At 47.8% G+C, this 25,838-nt stretch overlaps 1 protein-coding gene across 3 annotated transcripts in view; it reads left to right on the top strand.

Annotated features, from left to right (window-relative positions):
• The window catches only part of DUS2 (dihydrouridine synthase 2), a 141,577-nt gene that overhangs the window by 71,618 nt on the left and 44,121 nt on the right, over positions 1-25,838 (top strand). The window lies entirely within an intron of this gene.

Here is a 25,838-nt window from a genome sequence, read left to right as displayed (position 1 = left end):
TTTTTTATTTCATTTTTTTTTCTTCTTAAAGTAGGTGCTTAGTCCGTGGTCACAGGTGGCAAGTACTAACAGAGTGGGGACAGTTATTTAGGGCTGGAGCCTGAAATCCCACTCTAAATAGCCTCTGCAGAAGTCACCAAGCTGTCAGCAGTCACTGGGGCTCTGTAATACCGGACTACATCCGAGGAGGCATCCAAGGTGGTAAGGTTAAGGCACTTGGTGCAGTCTATTCCCTGATACCTGGCACACAGGCTTACTGTAAAGGTGGGACCGGCTTTGTTGGTTCAAACATGCGTTATCCTCCCCTGCCCTCCCGTTTCCTAACCCCGGTGACAGGGCCGATGTACTGTCGAACTCCTGGCCGCAGGTGGGATCGAAGTTGCCAGAAGCCTTTGGGGACGAAGCCATCACTTATGCTGGCCATACACTAGTAGGACCAGCATAAGATAAGATTAATTTTACAGTTTGCCTTGAACTCCCGGCAGATCTCTGGCAGTCCCGTCCGCAATATTGACACACGATGTTCATACGATCTCACGTACGATGCATCGTGCGTCCAACCGTCAGCGCGGAGACATTTGTTAAAAAAGACAAAACTGATGCACGCATGGGGAAATCCGTGATGCATGCATCTGTCTTTGCTAAAATAAACACAGATTCAGGGATGGTTCAATGAGAACCATCTGTGCATCTGTGAAATTTTTTTTTAAAAAGTGTTTCAAAAAGAAACAAAACTGAGTTTCGCCCCCCCCAAAGGGCAACCAGCCCCGGACTATTAGTGACCCAGTGCTGATTGCGCAATATACAGGGGACAAACGATGTAGGGGTCACGTATGTAAGCACAACCAGCACTGTGCTAGTCAGAACCAGCCCTGGTTGCCGAAATACGGGGGACAAATAACGTAGGGGTCCCCCGTATTCTGTGCAACCAGCACTGCGCTCTGATCCAGTCCTGGTTCTAGAAATACAGGGGGAAACGTGTAGGGTCCCTCTGTATTTTCCAGAACCAGCACCAGACTTTTTCTAGCGGGGGGGGGGCTGATGTCACAGCTGGGGGAGCCTTTTCACCGGGCCCCCCAGCCGCAGCATCAACCTGACCGCTAGTTAGCTTAGGCCTGGGAAGCTGGGGACCCCCCCAATAAAGGGGTCCCCCTCTCCAGGGCATCCCAGGCCTAGGCTGATAGCCCGGGGCTATCCCCGGCACCCCTGGGCGGTGGGTGCCGGGTTGATTATGTAATGTAGTACATTTCAAATAGTTGAAAATATTTTGTATTTTGCTGTGGAACTGCAGGTCCCAGCAAGCCTCCCTCGCTGTTGGTACTTGGAGAACCACAAGTGCCAGCATTTTACGGGCCCATTCGTACTTGTAGTTCCACTGCAAAAGCAATATTAAAATAAACACGGGACACACACCATACAAAGTATAAGTTTATTAAACCTACATGCACTCACACAAATACACACACATGTACACATACTCGTCTATGTATCCCTGTAGCCATCGGTCCTCTTCTCCAGTAGATTGTTCATAGGGTACCTGTGAAAAAATATCCATACTCACCGTCTCCTATGCAAGGTTCGGGTCCTCTTCGGTCCAAAGTAGGAATCCCCGGCCTTGGAAAAATAAAAAAAACAAAAGCGCGGAACCACGTACTTTAGTATAGTTGTATAAGAACAGTACTTCCAAATGAGAACTTAGTGGCGGGATTTCACCTTGGAAACCCCCGCCGCTGAGCGTTCATTGGCTGAGAGAGGCGAGCTGTCCGCCTCTCAGCCAATGAACGGTTCCCACCATTGTAGTCAATGGTGGGAGCCGTTCATTGGCTGAGAGAGGCGGGGGCTGGCCTCTCTCAGCCATTAAACGCTCAGACACAGTACTACAAATGTAATCTCGCATCTGAGCTCTTCATTCGGGACGTATCAACCTTCGTGGTTGTTACCTAATGCGTGGGTCGGATTTTTCACTTCATTTTTTACACTACACTTATACACTATCAACCCAGCACCCACTAACCAGGGGTGCCTGGGATGGCCCCAGGCTATCAGCCTGGGTCTGGGGTGCCCTGGAGGGGCGGACCCCTTTATTGGGGGGGTCCCCAGCTCGTCAGCCGTCAGGGTTAATGCTGCGGCTGGGGGGCCGGATGAAAGGACTCCCCTGGCTGTGGCATCAGCCCCCCGCTAGAAAGAGTCCGGTGCTGGTTCTGGAAAATAAAGGTGGACCCTATGCATTTCTTCCCCCTGTATATCCAGAACCAGGACCAGATCACAGAGCCCAGTGCTGATTGCGCAGAATACTGGGAACCCCTACGTCGTTTGTCCCCCATATTTTGGCAACCAGGGCTGGTTCTAATTAGCCCGATGCTGGTTGTGCTTACATACAGGGGACCCATATGTCGTTTGTCCCCCATGTGTTGCATAACCAGCACTGGGTCACTAAAAGCCAGGGACTGGTTGCTCTTTGGGGGGAGGGGCATGCCGTTTTTATTTTTATTTTTTCTCACTGAACCATCCCTGCATCTGTGTTTATTTTATTAAAGACCGGTGCATGCATCACGGATCTCCCCTTGCGTGCATCAGTCTTATTTATTTATTTTTTAACAGATGACGCCGTTCGGACGCACGATGCATCGTATGCACAAATACACGGCACGATCAGCATACCATCACGATAGATATGATGGGTTGCACATCTGATCTTGCAATACGTTTTAAGAGCGGGAGCACGTATCGGATCGTATCCTACCTTAAAAACTACACAATTTCCACACTATTCATCGTACGACGCATCGCAAATCGGGCAATCAGCCCGAAATCGCACTAGTGTATGGCGAGCATTACATTGCGGTCGGGGGACACAAGAACAGAGCAAAGTCCTCTGTTAGGGCAGTTGGTTTGGCTTGTCACAACCTGAGCCGTCCAGATAACCAAGGTCCCAGATGGTGGTACTTCCGGCTGACGCGTTTAGCTGGTCTGCATTTAGAAGATGCGAGTGCAGCTTCAGGGGTAGCTCCGCTCCAAAGGAGGTTCTTTACTCGGGTGTTTTTGGCGCCAAATTAGCCTCGCCCCCAACAGTTTAAAAGTGAAGAGAGGAGATGCACTGTAATTCCTTGCTACTCGGTGACTGCTGTTGACGTGAAGGGGACACAGATAAACACGGCTTGGATTTGTTACTTTATTTATATTTGTTATTTTTGTATTAAACTTAGCATGTTTATTGTAGCTTATATTGCAGGTTGTTATAAAACAGCATAATATTGCACTATTTCCTGGTTGGGAACTTAGGCAGTTATTTGATACTAGGTTACATTCTGTGTTTTTCCCCTTTTGGGGTTTCAGAAAATATTGGTTTCTTTTTCTACTTTTTTATCTTTGTGGTATTGAGAATTATGTCGGGGAAACTAGACATAATTCCCAAAGGTAAACCGGAATCTGTTACATATTTTACTTGCGCTTAGTGCAATAAGAAATTACCCAAGGGTTGTATAGAGCCAGGTTCGCTTTGTGCAGCATGCTCCGAGGTGTCAGTGACCTCTCAGCCTGGATGTTCTATGGAACAGACCGGGTTGCCTGATTGGGCAGGTCCACGGCGGACGACATTGCTGAGTTACGTCAGTCTCAGGCTAGTGTTATACCTGGTAAACCGGTTTCTGACCCTGCTATAGAACCACCTTGGGCTCGTAATTTGGGCAAGCGTCTCGCAGAGATGGCCACGTCTTTAAACAAGACGGTGACGGTCACAGGGACCTGGGCCATTAAGAAACTGAGTATTCACTCTTCTTTTGATGTTTCTGGGGAAGATTCAGAATCTGTCGAATCATCCCAGGAAGAAGGGGAAATAGATCCTGATTGGGAAAATACCTCTGTGTTGGAGGGACATTCCCAAAAGAGTTCAGGAGTAGCCCTTTTAGTTGAGGCAGTCCATCAGACACTAAAGTTACAGAAACTGTTTCTGAAAATAGTTCAGCCTCCTTCTTCAAGCAGAAGAAGAAATAGGTCTCTGTTTTCCAAGCTTTTTCTCGTTTTTGAGAGGCCTTGACAGAGACCTGGCTCAAACCTGATACAAGGTTTCAGGTACCAAGAAAGTTCAAGGAACTTTCGCAGAGGATGATAAAAAGCCGTGAGAGATTCCACCCAGGGTGGATGCTCCTTTCACTAGGCTAGCCAGAGCAACGGTCATTCCCACTGTTCAGCCAGTTTCTCTTAAAAATCCTGCTGATAGAGTGAATCTGTGTTAAAATCAATTTTTTTCTCTCTGGGGTCTCTACGGTCAATTAAAGCAGGAGAAACTTGGATGGCTCAGGTGGTTGAGGGATTCCAGATGGGAGATCTGACTGAAGCAATTGCTTCAGCTGACAAGATTTCGGAGGCCCTAGCCTATGTGGGTGAATTGTTATTAGATGCAATTCAGGTACAATCCCGTATTTCAGCTTTGACGATTTGCACCAGGCGCTCGCTATGGCTTAGAACATGGAAAGCGGAAGCTGAGTCTAAGCACACTTTGGAAGCCGTTCCATTTGAAGGGGAATTATTGTTCAGGTCAGAAATCACTACGATTATCTCCCAGGTTACGGGGGGGGGGGGCAAAAGCCCTTATCTTACAGTTTCATCCTCCAAATCCAAGTCTCCCAGGTTGTGGGCCATTCAGTCACAAGGAAAATGAAATTTTTAGGCCTTTAGAGGCACCTCAAGGGTTTCCCGTAGAGGAACCTTCAGAGGAAAGGGAACCCCAGGAATACGCAGTTCAGCAGTTAAGACACCAGAAAAACAGTCTGCAATACTGATTGGAGGCTCCGGTCCAGACTCTGCTGGTGGGGACCCGTTTATGGTCATCCATACAAATTCTATCATTTCCATATATTTGGAAAGGATGATGCCAGCTTTGGGTGTAAGATTCTACGAGCAGCTGGTTCTGAGGCCCCCTCCTGATTAGCTTGCTTTGGTAAATCCCAGAGTAATGGAGCGTCCCCCAGATAGATGATGGAGGCTATTGGATTTTTTACTCACCATAAAATTCTTTCCTCGGAATCCATCTGGGGAACGCTAAGCTATCTCCCTGTTTGTCTGGTTTCGTACCAGCTTTGCCTATGGTAGATATTATTTTTATTTTTCTCTTCTTTGCGGCTTTGCTAAATGTAGACTGAGGGGCTACCTGAAGTGGGAAAGGTTGTGTAGGGGAGGGAGTCGGCAGTTAACTGTTTTAGTGCCAGACTCCAATAGGTCATAAGCATAACCCAGAGTAATGGAGCGTCCCCCAGATGGATTCCGAGGAAGAGATTTTACGGTGAGTAAAAAATCCAATTTTTTATTTCAAATATCTGCTTATTTATTATAAACATATTGAGACATTAGGAAAAAAACAAAAGGGTAATTCCACATAAGTTCAACCAGGTTTGTCCACCACCGATCTCAGATTCTTACGAAATTGTTTTAGTTAAGAGTATGTCAAAATAACTATTTCTGCCAAATATCTCGACTGTCTGACCATTAGTTTCCGAAATATTGATTTTTCAATTTATTGAACGATTTACTAACCGTGGCGTATTTATTCCAATTTATTTGAAGTATCACGGGTGTTTATTAAGGAATCACCACGAAATTTGGATCCCCAAGGTAACTTTTCCTCCGAAATCCAAAAATCTAAACCAAATTACTTCATCTTCCTTATGTTTCAAGTTACGGCAAAAATGCAAGCTTTTGGAACAGAATTAAAAACGCTAGGTTAAATCAAAATTAGATATCCCAATTTTTTTTAGGTGCTTAACAAAGGTACACATAACTACCACAAAAAAACTCTGTTTTCTAGTGGAGAAAAATAACAATAATAAATTGATGTTCGATTACTGTTGTACCGCATACATAATTTACACAGGAAACCATGAAATGTAAAAACTCAAACATAGATGAAGTTGAGTTAACAATCACATTATTTCCCCTTGTTTGGAACATGCTGTAATGGTCTGTAATGTTCTTTAATGTGTCAGCAAAGTGTGTATATACTGCCTTCCAGTACTTCCTTGCATAGTAGGCACTTCCGTTACACAGAGGACGTGAATAAAAGGAACAAAACACTTGGACAACACATTTGTTGATTGGTTTTCGTTTCATGAAGTGTACCAGCACATCCTGCTCCTCCTCATTACATTGAATAATATACCCAATGTACCTGATGTTATTGTACACTGCTGCTATGTATGTTCCAGGTTGCAGATAATTTTATTCTACATTTCTACATCAGGGTCCATAGGGTATCCACAGGATACCTTGGGGTATAGGTGATGACATCAGGCATCGGGCACCATAGAGTTAGTTTTCTGCCTCCCAGGATGCACTAGGGTCCCCCTCCTATACTCCGCCCCCGAGCCAAGGCATCTCAGTTTTCATTGGTGCCCGGCTCGGAGTCGGATGCACCTGTTAGGGGGGGGGGCTAAGGTTAGCCCCTGAAGTTTCTTCGTAAGCAGCTGTGACTGTTCATCTGGAAGTACAGAATGGACAGTCAATGCTGACGTCCATGCTGTCTTCCCTACACCTCCGCCGGTATTGATCCGGGGATGCTGGTAAGCATCTGGGGTCACAGCTAGCGGTGACCCCAGGTGTTTGGGACCATGGCCAGATTCAAGGGGGCAGCAAGTAAGCAGCGGGGTCCCGCGGTGGGTCCCTGCTGAGCACATGGTCCAGAGTCCCCAGGCAGGGGGCTCCCTGGGGACTGGCTGCAGCGTGGAGCCAGGTAACTAACCTGCGCTTCCACTACCCCCCTGGGACAGCGGACCGCGGCTGAGCGGTAGCGCTGCGGCGTTCCAGGGGTTAATTGCATGCCAGGGGAGCACGCCTTCCCTGTACACAGCCGGCGCCTCCCCCGCTGCACACAGCCCTCTCTGCAGCTGCTGACTGGCCCTGTGGCAGCGCTCCTCCCCCAGGCCGGCCTCCTCTCTGCTCCTCGGTGGCCATCTTTGCTGAAGCATGGTGAGCGCTGCTGGACGCTGATGATCGGTGGCATCGTGGTCTGGGTCCCCCGGCATACATCTCCTCCGTTGGTAACAGGTCTGTGTATGCAGCTGTGTCCTACCAGGCTCTGTGTCTGCGTAGTTGAGGATAAGCGCTGATAGTGCAGGAATTTATTTCTTTGCATTGTATGTGACTTCTGCTAGCATCTGCTGCCTGTACTTTCACTTTCTACTGTCAGCCATTTCACTGTCCCTGCTCTTCTTCTGCTAAAGCCTTTGCGGTGCGGTGATTGCAGGGTGGTTCTCCCACTATACTAACAAGTATCAGTGAGAGGGGTCACATACTTACCATCATGTCTGAGAGTGACTTTCCTTTCCAGCTTCTGTGTACTACGTGTAAGGTACCAATAGCGGAGGGGGAGGGTAGCGTGAAGGGGCTATGTCGGCAGTGTTATTTATTGGCGCGGCCAATTACTGTTACGGCTGCGGGTCAGGAACCGCCCTGGGCTTGTTTCGCCAAAGCGCTTACAACCCTAGTGGGCCAGTTAGCTCCGCAGCCTGCGTTTTCACAGATGGGATTGTTCCAGCAGTCAATGGTGTCGTCACCCATGCAAGGTTTCCTGAGACAATTGATGGTACCCCACAGTCTCCCTATTTCCCCTCCCCAGGTCTCTCAGGAGCCTGCGTGGGTTAATTCACTGACAAGTTCTGTACAGCACTTGTCGGACGTGTTACAGGGGGAGTCTGTGTTGCGGCCACATAAGCAGCTGGTGGCGTCTTTTTCCGCTCCTTATGAGGATGACGCCGGGACGTCTGATGATGGGGAGATTCTGGATCTTTCTGACCAAGAACCTCTACGTACTAAAGAGTCGGACGCTAAGTCCAAGGTCCTGGCCTTATTCGGGCAGTCCGCATGGCTTTAGTGATTGAGGATGAAAATCCTCCGGTGTCCAAGTCAAAATATGCCTTTTTTAAGGATATTAAGGGTGACGCCACAGTGTTTCCGCTTTCGGGTCAATTAGTAGACCATTTAGAGGAGGCGTGGAAACACCCTGGTAAACTGTATCAGCCTCAGAGACGCTTGGCGGTGGCTTACCCGTTTGCGGACAATTATTTTTCTAAGTGGGAATCCCCTCCACAGGGGATTCTCATGTGACACGCCTGGTCCGAAGTGCCACGTTGCCCACGCCCTCCATGTCCTCCTTGAAGGATGCTACGGACCGTAAGGTGGAGATCTGCCTAAAGTCCGTTTATTCCCTCGCGGGGGGGGGCAGCCAGGCCGGCTATGGCCATTTGTTGGGTAGCCAGAGCTATGGAGCGCTGGGCAGATAGTTTGGAGGCGTCTTTGGATACCGACTGTTCGGCTGAACAGACAGAGTTGGTAGGCAGTCTCCGGGATTCGGCCACTTACATCAATGAAGCGGCTTTAGATATCAGTACCCTAACTTCTCGGATTTCTTCGGCAGCTGTAGCTGCTCGTTGCACCTTATGGTTGCGATCTTGGAAGGCGGACGCTGATTCCAAAAAGGGCTTGGAAGCTTTGCCTTTTAATGTTGCCTTTTAATGGTCCGGATCTGGACAAAATTGTAGCCACGCTGGCGGCAGCCAAATCTGCATGTCTTCCGTCTGCTGCAGTTCCTTCCAGTTGAGGTACGTCGTCCTTTCGGCCTTACAGGGCCCAGGGTAGGACTAAAGCGCAGTCTTTTTTCCCCAACAGCCTGGCCCCAAAAAATCGTCCAAGCCCCGGAAACAGGCCTGGAGTACCAGACGTCCGGCCCCTAATGTCCGAGGACAAGCCTGCGGCCTGACGGTCCGGGCCTCCCTTTGGGGGATCCCAAAGTGTGAGGCCGTCTGCTGCAGTTCGCCCAGTGTTGGTCAGTAACCATGACAGACAGTTGGGTTCTCGAGGTGGTTTCTCACGGGTATGCCCTCTCCTTTCGGCACAGGCCCCCATCCCGATTCTTCACCATGGGTCTTCCATCAGACCGGAACAAAGCCACGGAGCTGCGGAAGGTCTTGCACACTATGCTCCAGGCTGGAGTTATAGTGCCTGTTCCATTCTCCCAGAGGGGCCTGGGTTTCTATTCCAATCTGTTTTTGGTGCAGAAACCCAATGGGTCGTACCGTCCGATCCTCAACCTCAAAGCACTCAACAAGTCCTTGCGGGTGCCGAGGTTTCGGATGGAGACCCTACGGTCCATAATTCTGGCGCTGGAACCTGGGGATTACATGGTGTCGTTGGACATACAGGACGCTTTCCTGCATGTCCCTATTCTTTCACGCCATCAACAGTTCCTCAGGTTTGCAATCCGCAACGATCACTTCCAGTTCCGGGCGTTACCTTTTGGCCTGGCGACAGCACCACGTGCGTTCACCAGGGTCATGGCGGCTTCCCTGCGGCTGCAGGGTGTCCGCATATTGCCGTACCTAGACGACCTTCTGTTGGTAGCAGGATCTCCAGAGCTCCTTCTACGCCACTTGGACCTGACGATTGCGTTACTGCAACGGCACCGCTGGTTAATAAACTGGCAGAAGTCCACCCTGATCCCGTCTCAGAGGATTCTACACCTCGGAGCCTTATTTGACTCCAGGCAGCAAAGGATCTTTGTGACGGGGGAAAAGATCTCTGCCTTACAGTTGAGGGTGCGCAGTTGTCTGCAGAGTCGCCGTGTGTCTCTGCACTCGGCGACGAGGTTACTGGGCTCCATGGTGTCAGTATTCGATACAGTGGAATATGCCCAGTTTCACTCTAGACCTCTGCAGCAATTGATCCTGTCCAAATGGAATGGACTGCCTCAGAGTCTACGGTCCCAGACGATGGTACTCACTCCGGAGGTTCGCCTGTCCCTAGCCTGGTGGTTGCAGACGACCCACCTCAACAAGGGTCGTCCATTCTGGGTGGCGAATTGGGTCCTGTTGACAAGGGACGCCAGCCTTTGGGGCTGAGGAGCAGTCACTGGTCCACACTTGTTCCAGGGCAGGTGGACTCGGGCGGAAACAGAGCTTCCAATAAACATCTTGGAGCTCCGCGCGGTGTTCAATGCTCTCCAGCAGGCACATCGGTTCTCCAAGGTCAGTTGGACAATGCCACCACCGTGGCGTACATAAATTGGCAAGGAGGAACCCGAAGTCGGACGGCGCTCATAGAGGTGTCCCGAATCCTGGTTTGGGCGAAGCACAATCTCCCGGCCATATCAGCAGTATTCATCCCGGGAGTCCTAAACTGGGAGGCGGACTTTCTCAGTCGCCAGGACGTTCATCCGGGGGAATGGTCACTGCACCAGGACGTCTTTCAACCTCTGTTGGACAGGTGGGATCTTCCAGAGATCGACCTCATGGCGTCACGGCACAACAACAAGTTGCCGGTGTACGGGTCTCGCACAAGAGACGAAAAGGCGTCTCTGGTGGATGCTCTGTCCATCCAGTGGACGTTCCGGTTTGCTTATCTATTTCCTCCGTTTTCCCTTCTTCCACAGGTAATCCGGAAATTCAAACAGGAAGGAGGGACGCTCCTGTTGATGGCTCCCACGTGGCCCAGGCGGCACTGGTTCTCAGACCTCCAGGGGCTGTCCGTGGACATTCCTCTGCGGTTGCCGTTACGACCGGACCTTCTGTCACAGGGTCCTTGTCTTCACCCGGACCTAACTTTGACGGCGTCGCTGTTGAGACAGCCATGTTAAGGTCCAGGGGGTTTTCCAGCTCTGTAGTACGAACTGTGCTAAGAGCTCGGAAGCCTTCTTCTGCAAGAATATACCATCGTGTGTGGCATACGTTCTTCCAGTGGTGTCGGCCGAGAGGTTATGTACCTCGGGAGTTCCGTCTGTCTAGAGTGTTGGCTTTCCTACAGGCGGGACCAGACCATGGGCTTCGCCTTGCTTCTTTGAAGGTGCAGGTGTCTGCCCTGTCCATCTGGTTCCATCGTACGATTGCTACAATCCCTGATGTGCGCACCTTTATGCAAGGTGTTCTTCGAATTCAGCCGCCATTTGTTCCACCGGTGGCTCCTTGGGATTTAGCTGTGGTCCTGAGGGCTCTCCAGGGTCCGCCGTTTGAACCACTGGGCTCAGTGGACCTTAAATGGCTGACAGCTAAAACAATTTTCCTTCTGGCCATCGCTTCGGCCAGACGTGTTTCTGACTTAGGGGCTCTATCCTGTAGACCCCCTTTTCTGATTTTTCATGGGAATAGGGCAGTGCTGCGCACTCGTCCTGAATTTCTTCCCAAAGTTGTTCCACGTTTCCATATCAATGAGGAAATCGTTGTGCCGGCTTTTAACTCACCCGACCTTTCAGTTGGTGAGGCCACTTTGGACGTTGTGCGGGCCTTAAGGATTTATGTTGACCGCACTTCCTCGTTTCGGAAGTCGGACGCCTTGTTTGTCCGCTATGGCTTCCGTAAAAAGGGTTGGCCTGCTTCAAAGCAAACTTTGGCAGGTTGGATTCGGATGGCTATTTCAGAAGCTTATCTTCATGAGGGCCTTCCGGTTCCATCCTCTGTGAGGGCTCATTCCACTAGGTCTGTGGGTCCTTCATGGGCAGCTCGACATGGTGCCTCTGCAGTCCAGATCTGCAAGGCTGCCACGTGGTCCTCTGTCCACACCTTTTGTGAGGTATTACGCGTTTGACACCTTTGCCTCTCAGGATGCTTCCTTTGGCCGGCGGATTCTCCTTTCAGCACAGGAGCGTCCCCACCCTTGAAGGATACTGCTTTGGGACATCCCCAAGGTATCCTGTGGATACCCTATGGACCCTGATGTAGAAAATATGAGATGGTAAGATCTTACCTTTGTTTATCTCTATTTCTACGAAGTCCATAGGGTTCCACAGGACTCCCGCCCTGTCGCACCTGTGCTGCAGATGGGCTTTACTCTGGTCACCGGTTTTTCCGTCTCCCTCTGATGAGAATGTGATTCTTGTGTGTGTCCAGATCTTTTTTCTCTCTTCCTTCTCCTCCTCCGGCCTCTGGCTTGGTACGTAATTGAGATGCCTTGGCTCGGGGGGCGGGGTATAGGAGGGGGACCCAAGTGCATCCTTGGATTTGTGACTGTGGTCATAGTGACTCTAACTCTGGTTCCTGCTGTCTTCATGTCATCTGATGACAAGTGGTATATGTGTAGCTCATCATTACTAACAGGCCGAAATTTGTGACGAGTACGTGTTCCTGCCACAGTCTTTTCTGTTTCTAGATGGCTATGCAGTTTGGTTTTGCAGTCTTGTATTTCACTTTGTGTCATGTAGAACTTTATGCCATGTACATTTTAATTTGCACAGTTATACAGGTCCAAATGTGTCAAGATGTGATGGTTTTCCACTGCTTGTGGGTGTGGGTGGCTAGACGTATAACTGTCCCTCCAATGCCGTCACACAGACTCTTACCATGAGATGTGGCAAAAAAATTCCATTCTGTTTGAATGTTGAAGTCATCCTTATGGAAGCATATGTTCAAAAAGTTTTTGCAGTTCTTGTTTTGTGCACTAGCTCCATCACTAAAGTGGTGAACATACTTCAATTTTGGTAATAGTTCTGCTAAATGTTTCATAACTATTGTAATGAAGGCATGCACAGTAATGGCAACATGGTCACTGTTATCACTTATAATGCAGAGACTCACACAGTTTAAAGTGTCACAATCATCTTTCCTAAAATATACAGCAAATGGTTGGAGTGTTGCTTGTAAAGTATCCCAGTGGAATCCTTGAATTGCATCCTGACACAAGAATTAAGAATTTTCTGCAAAATCTAGTAACACAATAGCTGTGTTTCTGGTCGTATGGTTTCTTTCAGCTGGCATAGGTATCTAGCCTGGGACTGATTTACCTTGGTCAGTGTGGACCCACTGCAGTATTTAAAAGAGTACCAAATGTGCACTTTGGAGGAGCAGCTGTCTGTCTTTCTCTGGAAAGTTTCAGTTTTGGTCTGGAAAGGGAATCCCCTTCCCATCAGCTTCTGCCTCAGTTTTTTTGTGTGGTTTGTAACAGCATGGTTTCTTGTGTAAATTATGTATGCGGTACAACAGTAATTGAACGTCAACTTCATTATTTTTGTTTTCTCCACTATGAAACCGAGCACCATGCAGATTTTTGTGGTAGTTATGTATACCTTTTGTTAAGCACCTAGAAAAAAATGGGATAGCTAATGTTGATTTAACCTAGCGTTTTTAATTCTGTTCCAAAAGCTTGCATTTTTGCCATAACTCGAAACATGAGGCAGATAAAGTAATTTGGTTTGGATTCTGGAGGAAAAGTTAGCTTAGGGGTCCAAATTTTGTGGTGATCCCTTAATAAACACCCGTGATCCTTCAACTAAACTGGAATAAATACACCACAATTAATAAATGGTTTAATAGATTGAAAAATCTGTAATTCAGAAACTAATGGTCATACAGTCGAGCTATTTGGCAGAAATCGTTTTTTTGACATCCTCTATTAACTAAAAAAAAAATGTCATAAAAATCTGAGATGGGTGGTGGACATTTAATTTTTTGGGATGTGGAATGTCCCAAAATACATAAACGTATTAGGCAGTACAAAACAAGAGTCAACTACTATATATCCAGTGGTGTGACCGGCGACCAGAAGAGTAAATATGTCCCTGGATATCAGTCCAGCTGATCTTAACCACTTAACTGACTATTTAATTCCCAGAAAACCGCTCAGAAATTTTTGTTAATTTTTAATAATATATTAAATAAGAAAATAATTTTAAAATGTTATTTAAATCTGATGTTGGATCTCCCCCCCCCAAGTTACCCTCCCAGCCCCCATGGGCATACACCTCCTCTCCCTCATATGCAGAGCGAGCGGAGCGTGTGTCGGGGGACCGCTCATCAGTCCCCCCCTGCTGAAGCTGATCTCTGCACACAACCAAGTTCACCTCTTCGCCCTGCGATCCCTGGCACATGCGCCCCGGAGTGCCGTGGCGCGATTCCAGAAGTGATGTCGGCGATCACAGACCACCGACATCACTTTTGGGTGGTCCGGGGAGTCGGAGAAGATCAGGTGAAGGATGGATCGCCTCTATGAAAACCAGGGGAAGCAGGGTGGCAGCACGGTCGCATGTGATGCAAAGTTGCCAGCTGAAGCACTGCTGGCTGCGGTCGCATCACATGCGATGCTACCAGTTAAGTGGTTAAGGCCACAAACTGATTATCAAGTATGATAAATGAATATCATTGTTGTTGACGCTAAAGGTGCATATTCATTATACGAGTGTAGAATGACTGTACGATTACAACATTGTAATCATTTATTATACTGTGCAGTGGATATAGTGCCCACACTGAACGATATGTCATTCAGTGCAGACACCCTCCCTCATCCCCGAACATGTACAACCTGTCTCTTATCGGCAGGCTGGCCTGCATGTTCAGGCGATGACGGATGCCAACAACGACCGGTGGGAGCACGCATCGCTGGTCGTTGCTGGCATATTCACTGCACGATTAATGAACGATAATGATGTCGTAATCGTTCATTTTTATCGTGTAGTGGATATGCGCCTTAAGAAGAGTATATAACATTCAGTAAGAATTGAAATGTTAACAGATGTAAATAAGCAAAAATAATTATTATACAATGAGAAATAAAAGGAGGGTGGGAGGGGTCTGAGGGATAGAATTAGGGGAAGAGATACCACATCACTAAAGTGTCAATAGCGAGATGAAGAGTATCTAAAGAAAAAAAAAAATAATAATAATACAACATCCATCTTAAAGGATTGATACAAGTTTCAAGGACATAATATTCATTGAAAGCGTTGATATAGATACCAGTCAGTGGATTCAAAGATTTTATTAGTATGTGTTTGAGTGGTGTCATCCAGATGGGAGATGTAGATAAAGGCCCCATTATTTCTGAAATCGCACCATTTCCTTCTCAGTGTCTGGGAGAGTAGCCTGACGCTCGAAATATAGAATTTGCAACAACATACGTTTGACCGTGAAAAAGGCTGTAGTCTTAATAGTCCAGGTTAACAGAATGGCCTTTTTAGCAATAGTTAAATTGTTGCAAGTAACGATACTATATCTCTCCTACTATGGGATTACAATTCCAATTGTCAAAATTGGCACATAATGATACTAGGGAGATGCAGCGAAAATATATTATTACTAAAGGATACAACTTTATCCCAGAATTTACGAATACGACTACGCTCCCAAAAATAGTGAAAGAAATTTGCCTCGGAGGCACTACATTTCACACATTTTCCAGATTCTTCTAAGACCATGGGCCGGATTCATCCGCGAAAAAGCCACATTTTGGCGAAAAATTCACCCTTGTGTTAACTTTTCGCCCAAAATGTGTATCGTGCTATCCTATTAGCTGCGGCTTTTCTCACATGCCAAATTTGCGCGGCTAAACGCAGCAAATAGTTTTCACCATTTCAGAGCAGGGAAAAAATGTGCAAAACCCCTATTTTGGGCTAAAAATGTGGGGACTTGGTTCAGAACCCCTTGGACACCCCCCTAATGACTAGTTAGGCAAAACTAATTTTGTATTTAACTTAATTCCCCCTAATAATGACGACATTTTTGAGGTCAAAATGTAAAAAGTGTTGCAAAATGGGCTTTTAGTAGTGTGGTAGGTAATTTGGGGGCTGTATGGATGGGACAAGTGTTTTGGGATTGCAGGTGGCTGCAGCAGGTGTATTCTTAACTTTTTTTTTTTTTTTAAAAGTACCCTAAAATGACACAAATATAGTTGGACCCATTCATATGTACCCCTAATTTAACTGCAGCATTTATTTTGGCCAAAAAACTTGCTTTCTATATACAGTAACAGCCATTTAACAAAATGCAAAAACCCCAAACCCTTTGATTTTGCACAATAATACACATCTAAACTATTACCAATTGTTGGTTTACCTTTTTTTGGGGTACAGGCACATTTCCCCATTTTTCATGTGCACTTTTTGCCATATTTCAGGTAATTGCCGTGTCTTTTGTAATAAGATTACCTGAAAACTTGCATACGCGATAGCAGCGAAAAGTGACACATTCGGGCAAAGGGTGCGAAAAGTTTGCACATGCGAAAACTAAACGTTTTTGCGTCTAATTGAATTCCCCCCCTATATGTGCTCTTTGAGAAATATAGGCTCTTTTGAGCACTTTAAAGTGTACTTCCTGCAACATTGCAAACTGTAGTACTTTTATGGGAATCAGCATGGCCAGCGGTTCAAATCCCGGCAGCTGCAGCCCGACACAGGTGGGAATCCCGAACGTCGGAAGGCAAGTATAAACTATCCTATTCTACCCGCTAACCCTGTCTAACCCTAACCTCCTCCCCCCCCCCCCAGTGCCTAAACCTAAGTCCCCTGGGGGACACCTAACCCTGAACTCACCCCAGGGGTGCCTAACCCTAAGCCCCCCTTCCCCTAGCCTGACCCTAACCTCCCGGTGGGGTGTCTAATCCCTTGTCCCCCCCCGCCTGTCATTTAACCCTTGCCGGGATTCAGCAGTCGGGAAGCTGGTGGTCGGCATTGCGTCCGCCGGCTTCCCAACTGTTTCCCCTTTTATGGCATTTTCACAATACTTAAGTAATGGTTCAGATGATTCCAAACTAGGGATTAGTAAAGATCATCCTGCAGTGCACTTGTTCCAAAGTTTCTCTGTCTTCTTTACTGACTGTAAGTTTATCATCAGAAGCTTGGTACGGTACGGTACGCATTGGTGGTCAGAAATGAGAACAGGGACATTAAAACATCTTCTGTGTCAGGATGTAACTTGGTAGACAGCATAGTCTGAATGAAATGCCTGATCTGCAGATACACATAAAAGTTGGTGTTTCGTATGTCATATTTATCTTTTATTGCTTTTGCTGGGTCATTTTTAACACTCTTCCTATTTTAGGTTGAAATACAATTGTCTATGGATCAGCTATCCATATCCCACAATTATGTCTTTCAGCATTAGCACAGGGGGTGTTTGGCATGGATTCCATTTCAAATGTGATAACCCTATCAAGAGTGTAATAAAATAGTGAGAATAAAAGTAATGGTACTGTGCAGGTTCCAGTACATATAGCTTATTGATCAAAGGAAATCATGTGATGTAAAATTTCTGATGGTCTTCAGCTATGTATTTGAGTGAGTTAAAGCCTTTACTGCTATAGGGGAGATCGGGTTTACATCTTCCCTTACTGTATGCAGTGACCAATTTGGATTTAGCAGTAGCTGTTATGTTAGCTGTTAAGTCCAAATAAACCCTCAAAATTAAAAAAGGGATAAACGTAAAGTGATATCTGCTTCTAGATCTTTGTGTCATACTCTAATGTACACATATATCAGGTATCATTATTGTCAAGAGTGCTAATCAGTGAAAACTTAAGGACAAAAGGTTAAGTAGGTCATAGTATCTATAGGACAAACAAGGTAAAAGTGAGGTGTTTTTTTTTTTGGACTATTGCTTTTAGTCAGCTAAGTAGAGACTTATAAAGAAGCACCATTTCAGTGTATTTTTCCTGTCATTTGGCTGGTGCATGTGGCTATAGTGTTAAATGTAGTGTGTTTTACTTACCGGTTCACAGCGTCAGATAGTCCCTGCGACACACTACCGACAGTGAAAGTGGAGAACAATGGTTGGCTCCCTGGCAAAAGCTATTTGCTACTTTCCAGTATAGCAAACATGGTGCTGGAAAACTGACCTCCTCTTCTAAACACTGAAAAACATGCCCTAAGGTCTCCAGTTTGCGTTGTACTGAGCGCTGTAAGATACAGTGAATGCTGAACCTCTATTTTCCTGAAAGGTTCTACGTCTGGGTGAAGTCTGCAGCTACAGATGTGCCCACATACATCTATCCTCCGTGCGCTACAAGTCACGCCACACATAACACGGGAGCTCAGTGTGACTCTGTAGTGCCGAGCGTCTTATTGTGCGTCTTTTTACCTTCAAATGCGTCTTATTCGACACTGACACTGTAACATAGCGTTTAGCATCCAGATACAGCTGCACTCGCTCACAGAACATAGGTATGCTGCATATCATTATAATCAGCAGAAACTGCTTGTGATATCTTGTGCGAATAAAACTCATTTGAAGGTAAAAAGATGGCATGGCGCGACTAGAGGGGCTGTTTAACACGCAAGGAGGGTAGATGTATATGGACCCACCTGTATGTAGCCAGAAAAAACAAAACAAAGAGACACTGCGCCACTATAGAAAGCCGGTAGTCATATGTACATCTGCTTATGCTTAATCTGCCACTTTACCTAGTACACTATAAGTAATGTAAGATAGCATACTTTTCCCTCAGTATTGTATGTAAAAAGACAGGTCAGATATGAGTGACTTGCTGCATTCATTATTATGCTTTATTTGCAACAAAAACATATCCTAAATAACTAGTACATTATGGGCCTGATTCTAAGTCAGACGTAGCTGCATCTCTGTCTGCGTCTTTTGGCACAGTTGTGTCTTCATCTTTGTTAATGGTGCTACAAAGCTCTTCCTGGTGTACATCCGTGCATCTGAATGAGCAAGGAGGCCCACTGTCAGCATCCTTAGATACACCATTGTTCACACCATTGAAACTTGCTCTATGGCAGGTACAGATTATCTGTGTGAATATGTGAAAAGTTCTGTGTGTCTGAACGCAACTACTATCAGCAATACTCCCATAAGATGCAACATCTACATGCATCTGTTAGCCACCCCTCGTTAACCCCGAGGAACGCTCCATACATTTCCAATACGCTTTTGCTACCCTGCAACTGTACTGTGACTCTGTATGACAAAATCGGGAAGCATGCATGCTGCGACTGAGGCATGTGTTGTGCTACTCGGAATCAGGTTCTATATGTGAACGAAGATGGAAAATTTAGGAAAAACTGGCAAATGAATAAATCGCACAGCCTATCAATAAGCAGTGATAAAGGTTATGCAGTCATGGTCTGGAAGTTGACATTTGGAATGTCAACATTTAACATGATACAAAATTTCAACAGCCAAAGTGTTGACAGCCAATGTTAGGGATAGACTGCAGTTTATGGTTAAGATTAGGCTTACATTCAAAATGAATGTAAAATTGCACTGTCGACATCTGTCAGTGTCCACATTCTGAATGTCTTTATTCAGACCATGAAGACCATCTCAATGTCAACATTCTGAATATCGCCCTTTTTATACCAAACCCATCTTAACATGTTTCTACATCTTATGATCTTAATATTCATGAGACATTTTATATTTCACTTAAGCAGATAGTTGCTTTATACCTCACTCTTGATTATTATTAATAAGCACCAGGTGTTTACCTATGTAGTGCAGTCCAATCAGTATCACTTTGCTAAATATATTAATGTATAAAATAACATAAACATACATAGAACTTATATAAACATATACAGTAGCTGTATGTAATAAATGTTAACTTCTTCACACAAGATAAAGCACCTTTCTAAAGTTTTTTTCTTCCACCACGAAGGGGGCACAGGAATGACACTGGGTATAGCCTGGAGAGGAGCGTCTGGGCACCAAATAGTTATTGAAATTACCCACAAGCCCAGGCTCCTCTCCTCTATATCCCGCCCCCAGCCAGAGGCCACCAGTTGTAGTTTGGTGCCGGCTAGGAGCGGGCACCTTGTCAGGGGGGCTGCTTTTTAGTAGCCTTCCATTAGATTTGTTTTATTTTTTCTTACTTTATTTAACTTTTCCGAGCAAGTGGTGCAGGGCGTCCTATTGGACGCCATCACCACTGCTCCACCAACCCGCCGCCGGGGCTGCAGCACTGGTGACTGGGTCAGTTGCTTCAGCTGTGGACTCCTTTGGATGGAGCCGCATGCCACAGCCGGACGCTGGGGAGAACCGGACAGCTCACAGGTAAGAGTGGCTTCTTACTAGCAGGGAGCCGCAGTCACCATGGTGCAGAAGACAACCGCCGGTGCTGGTTGTGAGGGCACTGGTTGTCTCCGTGCTGCTTACTAGACCACCAGGATTTTTAATGGAATGGGACACCACTTAATAGCGGTGCTGGCCGATTCCCTGGGGTCCACACCAGACAGGAAAACAGGACTCTTCCTGTTAGTCCCTTCCCCAGCCCTGGGCGCGCTTCCTCACTGCAGACACAGGTTTAAACTTCCCCTCCTCTGAAAAGCTGAGCGCCCATTTTATGCATTGCCCGCCTCAGCACAGCTCAGGGAGAGTATTTGGGCTTCTGTCTCCTCCATATCAATAGCCTTTGTGTCTGCTGCTTTACGGCCCTGCAACAGGTGACTTCGCCCATTAAATCCAGTCAGGAACTGGCTTGGGCGTCCAAGTTAACAGTGGTATTGTTACAGTTTGTAGACAGAATGGCAGTTCCAGTGTTCCCTGTCGCTGTGTCTCAGCTTTCCATGGCGGAGCCACCCTGGATGCAGACTTTTGCACAGTCAGTCCAGGGGTTTGCTCAGGTGACCACGTCTTTTCAGCAGATGCTAGATAACGATAGGGCTTCCAAACGTAGGCCTACTGCATGCGAAAGCTCTACTCCTTTATCTGGGTTATGTCCCCAGTAGAAGTAGCGGCTCTTTTCAGAGCAATAAAGTTCATTCTCCTAGTGGAGGACTCAAAGCAACCTCCCAGATCCAAAGCACCTGTATTTAAAGGCAGAAGAAGAAAGTTATAGAATTTTTGTCTTCCGCTCAGCTACAAGACCTCCTAACGGAGGCATGGACTCACCCTAGTAGGCGTTTTCAAGTGTCCAAGCACATTTGCTATCTTTTACCCTCTCTCAGCTGTGGATAGAGGCGACTTCTTATCTCTCCGAAGCAGCTATAGATTCAGGAATTTTAACTTCTAAAATTTCAGCTTCTGCAGTGGCAGTCAGAAGAGCCCTATGGCTGCGCGCACCTGGAAGGTGGACACGGAATCCAAGAAGGCCCTGGAGGCCCTTCCCTATTCGGGTGATGTTCTGTTCGGTCCAGAATTGGACAAGATAGTGGCCATGTTGGCAGCATCTAAATCTGCTGTCTTGCCATCTGTTGCCACACCTAAAGATTCAGTATTTTGTTCCTTTTGTCAACAGGGCAACTCCAGAGGTCAGACATTTCCCAGAAGCCAAGGTTCAGGCTCTAAGAGCTCCAAGCCCAGAGGTAAGTAACCCTGGTCCACTAGACATCCAGCTGCCAAACCAGTGGAGAAACAAGCCTGCTGCATGATGAGACGGGCCTCCTCCCGGTGGACCTCAGAGTGGGAGGCCGGCTTCTTCAATTTTCGGCAATGTGTATGAAGACAACAATAGACACTTGGGTCAAAGATGTCATGTCTGGTATCCTTTCTTTTTTGCAAACAGGTCTGGATTTGGGCCTCCGGCTCTCGTCCTTGAAGGTCCAGGTTTTGGCCTGGTCTGTCCTTTTTCAAATGCAGATAGCTCTGCTACCGGAAGTGCAAACCTTTTTCCAGTGAGTTCTTCATGTTCAGCCACCATTCGAGTCTCCTGTGGCTTCATGGGATCGTTCTTCAGTTCTCCGAGCTCTCCAGTCGGCTCCATTTAAACCGTTTAAACGGGTTGGCTCAAGTGGAAAACTGTTTCTGCTACCCATCGCGTAAGCCTGGAGGGTGTTTGATTTGATCGCCTTATCGTGTCACTCCCCGTTTTTTGTTTTACACTCAAGACAGGTCTGTACTGCAGGCACGCCTGGGCTACCTTCTCAAGGTGGTATCCCACTTCCATATTAATCAGGAGATAGTAGTACCTGCATTCCAGACTACGAGTTCTTCTCAGAAAGAGGCTTCGTTGGATGTGGTGAGGGCACTCCGGCTTTGTCAAGAGAACTAGGGAGATTTGCAAGTCTGCCTCTCTTTGTCTTATATGAAGTCCATAAGTGAGGCTGGCCAGCTGCTAAGCAGACCTTGGCCCGCTGGCTTCACTTTAGCATTCGTCAAGCTTACTACTTGGCGAACCTTCCTACCCCTGCCTTGGTGACTGCCCATTCCACCCGGTCAGTGGGGACTTCTTGGACAGCACACAGTAAGGCTTCTGCAGAACAGCTCTGGAAGGCTGCCACATGGTCGTCTGATCATACCTCTATCAGGTTTTATGCATTTGATATTTTTGCGTCCTCTGATGCTGCCTTCGGACGTTCTGCGCTTACTGCAGCTTAGGAGCATCCCTGCACATTGGGGACAGCTTTGAGACCTCCCAGTGTCATCCCAGAGCTCCCTAGTGGAGGAAGAAGAAAAGGAGACTTATGTTCTTACCTGTTAAGTATTTTCTTCGACTCCATAGGGGGCACCAGGGGAGTGGTCCGGCTTTCCTTTCCATGGTTTGTATGGTTCTGTATGATTGCCGGCCTTCCTCCTTCTTTGCCTTGCTCCTGCCGTGGTTTTGCAAATTAAACTGATGGCCTCTAGCGGGTATAGAGGAGAGGAGCCTGGGCTTGTGGGTAAATTCATCAACTATTTGGTGCCCATACTCTCCTCTACATGCTATACCCAGTGTCATCCCTGTGCCCCCTATGGAGTCGAAGAAAAAGACTTAACAGGTAATAACAGAAGTCTCGTCTTTTAAATATTTTATCTTATTATATTAACATTCATTTATATTTCTACATCAGGGTCCATAGGGTTCCACAGGATACCTTGGGGTATTGGTGATGACGTCAGGCATCGGACACCACAGAGCTAAATTTTAATCCTCCCAGGATGCACTGGGGTCCCTCTCCTATACCCCGCCTCCGAGCCAAGGCATCTCAGTTTTGTTGGTGTCCGGCCAGGAGTCGGATCACTTGCAAGCAGTCAGTACTGATGTCCATGCTGTCGCTCCTACACCCCGCTGGACCAGAACGCAGGTACTGATCCGGGGATGCTGGTAGGTATCTGGGGTCACAGCTAGCGGTGACCCCGGATTACCTGGACTGTGGCCGGATTCAAGGGGGGCAGGTAAGCGACTGGGTCCCACGGAGGGTACCCGCTGGTAACAGTCCTGTAGGTCTCCAGGCAGGGGGCTCCCTGGGGACAGGCTGTGCGTGGAGCCAGGTATTAACCTGCGCTTCCACTAGATCACCAGGGACAGCGGGCCACAGCATGTGCGGTACAGCGCGGCGTCCCAGGGGTTAATAGCCAGGGGAGCGCGCTTTCCCTGTCTAACAGCCGGCGCCTCCCCCGCTGCACAGTGCCTCTCTACAGCGGTCTGGCGTGCTGTGTCAGCGCTCCTCCCCCGGGCCCACCTCCTCTCTGCTCCTCGGTGGCCATTTTCTAATGAAGTGTGCAAACACTGTTGGAAGCTGATACAGGTGGCATCGTGGTCCAGGTCCCCCAGCATACTTTTCCTCCAGAGTAAGGTCAGAGTATGCTGCACTGTTTCCTACCAGGCTCTGTGTCTGCGTAGTTGATCTCAGTGCTGATAGTGCAGGGATTTCTGCTAGCGCTGTCTGCCTGTACTTTCATGTCAGCCATTTTACTATACCTGTTCTTCTTCTGCAAAAGCCCTTGCGGTGCAGTGTTACAGGGTATTCATTGCCTCACAGTAAAAATATTGTCTGTGAGGGAAGTCACATACACTCCGTTACACCATGTCTGAGAGTGAACGTGAATTTCCTTTCCAGCTAAAGTGTACCGCATCTACTGTACCAATAGCGGAGGGTGAGGGGCACACTGAAGGTTGTCGGGCATGTTATATAATTTCACGCCCCATTTCTGTAACTGGGCCTGTGCAGGAACCGCCTGGGCTTGTTTTGCTAAGGCACTTACAACCCTTGTGGGCCAGCTGGCGATGCCCACTGCGTTTCCCCAAATGGGGTTATCACAGCAGTTGGTAGGGTCATCACCCATGCAGGGGTTCCCTAGACAGCTGATGGTACCCAAGTGTCTCCCACTTTCGACCCCCAGGTCTCCCAGGAACCTGCATGGGTAAACTCATTGTCCAATACGGTACAGCACCTGACTGATGTTTTACAGGGGGAGTCATTATTGCGGCCTGCTAAGCGGCCTTTAATGTCTCAGGCAGCTCATTAAGATGAGGATGACATAACGTCTAATGACGGGGAGATTTTTGACCTCTCAGACCAGGAGCTCCCTCGTACTAAGGAGGTGGAGTCCAAGTGGGAAACTCCTCCACAGGTGGATTCTCATGTCACACGCCTAGTGAGGAGTGCTACATTGCCCATGCCCTCCATGTCCTCCTTAAAGGATGCTATGGATCGCAAGGTGGAAATATGCCTGAAATCCATTTATTCCCTTGCGGATGGTGGGCAGGGGGCGTCAAGACCGGCAATAGCCGTGTTCTGTGTTGCCAGAGCCATGGAGCGTTGGGCTGATAGCTTGGAGATGTCTCTAGACGCTGACTCGTCACCTGAGATGGTGGAGCTAGTGGGTAACCTCAGAGACTCCGCTACGTAAAGCAGACGCAGATTCCAAAAAGGGATTGGAATGCTTGCCCTTTAATGGACAGGTCCTGTTTGGCCCTGATCTGGACAAAATTGTGGCCACTCTGGCAGCAGCTAAGTCTGTGTGTCTGCCATCAGCGACAGTCCCATCAGGGTCTGGTACTTTGAACTTACCCTGGGCCCTATAGGGCCGAAAGGACGAAGTGCAGTCCTTTCCTAGACAGGCAGGGTCCAAGAAATCTGCCAAGCCAAAGAAACAGGCTTGGAGAACAAGACGTCCAACTCCCAAGTCGGACGATAAGCCCTCAACCTGATGGGACGGGTCTCCCCTTGGAGGCCGGATTTTTCAGTTCCCCCAGTGCTGCTGTCTCACAACCGTAGACACTTGGGTAAGAGAAGTGGTCTCTCAAGGGTTCACTAGATATTCAGGATGCTTACCTGCATATTCCCATTGTCTCAGCACACTAGCGTTTCCTCAGGTTTGCAGTAGGAGACCAACACTTCCAATTTCAGGCATTGCCCTTTGGTCTGGCTATAGCGCCTCGAGTGTTTACCAAAGTCATGGCAGCCCACCTGCGGAGGCAGGGAGTCCTCTTGTTGCCCTATCTGGACGACCTTCTGCTGTTGGCACGGTCTCCAGAGATCCTTCAGCGCCATCTGCAATTGACAGTCTCTGTGTTGCAGGCTCATGGCTGGCTGATAAGCTGGAAGAAGTCATCCCTGGTGCCATCACAGAGGATGCTCCATCTCTGAGCCCTGTTGGACTCCCAACATCAGAGGATCTTTGTGACAGAGGGTGTCTATTCACTCGGCAATGAGGTTACTGGGTTCCATGGTGTCGATGTTCGACATGGTGGAGTTTGCCCAGTTTCACTCCAGACCTCTGCAGAAGTTGATCCTCTCCAGATGGAGTGGGTTGCCCCACCGGATAAAGACACAGACAATGGTGCTGTCACCGGAGGTACGACTGTCGTTAGCCTGGTGGCTGCAGACTACTCACCTGAACAGGGGACGTCCCTTTTGGATCGTGGACTGGGTCCTTCTGACGACGGACGCCAGTCTTCGAGGTTGGGGAGCAGTGTCGGGTCCACACTTTTTCCAGGGAAGGTGGACGGACGCCAGCAGAATCTGCACTTCCAATCAACATCTTGGAACTAAGGGCAGTATTCAAAGCTCTCCAACAAGCAAGACATGTCCTCCACGGAAAACCCGTGCAGGTGCAGTCGAACAATGCCACCGGTGACTTACATAAACCACCAAGGAGGAACCCGCAGTCACACGGCCTTGACAGAGGTGTCCCGCATTCTAGCATGGGCGGAAGGTAATCTCCCTGCCTCTTGGCAGTATTCATACCAGGAGTCCTCAACTGGGAAGCAGACTTTCTCAGCTGTCAAGACGTGCACCCAGGAGAGTGGTCTCTTCACCGGGAGGTGTTTCAGCTACTGGTGAACAAGTGGGGCCTTCCAGAGATAGACCTCATGGCCTCCCGACACAACAACAAGCTGCTTGTGTACGGGTCAAGAACAAGAGACACAGAGGCACTTCTGGTAGACGCTCTGTCGGTACGGTAGACCTTCCCTCCGTTCTTCCTTCTTCCTCG

The sequence above is a fragment of the Taudactylus pleione genome, unplaced genomic scaffold (genome assembly GCF_031769625.1).
Source record: "Taudactylus pleione unplaced genomic scaffold, aTauple2 ptg000106l, whole genome shotgun sequence".
NCBI lineage: Eukaryota > Metazoa > Chordata > Amphibia > Anura > Myobatrachidae > Taudactylus > Taudactylus pleione.
The sequence above is the reverse complement of the archived record's forward strand: the minus strand, read 5'-3'. Positions and strand labels throughout refer to the sequence as shown.